The sequence below is a fragment of the Lactuca virosa genome, chromosome 8 (genome assembly GCF_052849685.1).
Source record: "Lactuca virosa cultivar CGN04683 chromosome 8, Lactuca_virosa_CGN04683_v6, whole genome shotgun sequence".
NCBI classification, from domain to species: Eukaryota; Viridiplantae; Streptophyta; class Magnoliopsida; order Asterales; family Asteraceae; genus Lactuca; species Lactuca virosa.
Window position 1 is genome coordinate 108915779 of NC_136433.1, and position 647 is coordinate 108916425.

The window sequence follows — 647 nt, forward strand, 5'->3', positions numbered from 1 at the left end:
CACTTGATTCTTCCGAAGAACCGGAAGCGAAGCGCTATGCCGGGGCGGGGGACGGGAAAAGAAACGGCTCCGAAGAAAGAAATTTGGGTTCCCAATGCTTCTCCACGCTCAACGAGATGCGCCAACCTCGGGATGCTTTACTCCTAACCCCACAAGGTTCCGAGACGGAGCTTAACCTGAGTCTCGGTTAAGAACGGCGATGACCTATGTTTCACACGGCGCACGATTCCATGGATAGTTTCATTCGAGATCGTGATGGAGGACATAGCTTACGATCATCGGCTTTGATCATTCCACTAGGCATTTGATTAGGACATTGCACAATGATCCGAACACTTTGTCGCATCTCTTCGATACGAATACAGTAACGATCATAGCGATCTCCTCTGGTACCTACTGGTACGTCAGGATCCGATTGGTCATGAACATCGTAAGGTGCTGCTCTTCGCGAATCCCAGCATACCCCTGGTTGGGATGGGTAGGCCCACCACTTCACTTTCACTTAGGCCCGGGCCAAGTCAGTGGGGGGACCCTGTCGGGCTCCTTCCCCCCCAAAAAAAGAAACTGTACGTGAGAGTTTCCCTTCATACGGCTCGAATCATTCTCAGATGCCCCGAGAGGCATCCTTTCCTTGTTTGTTGGGTTGG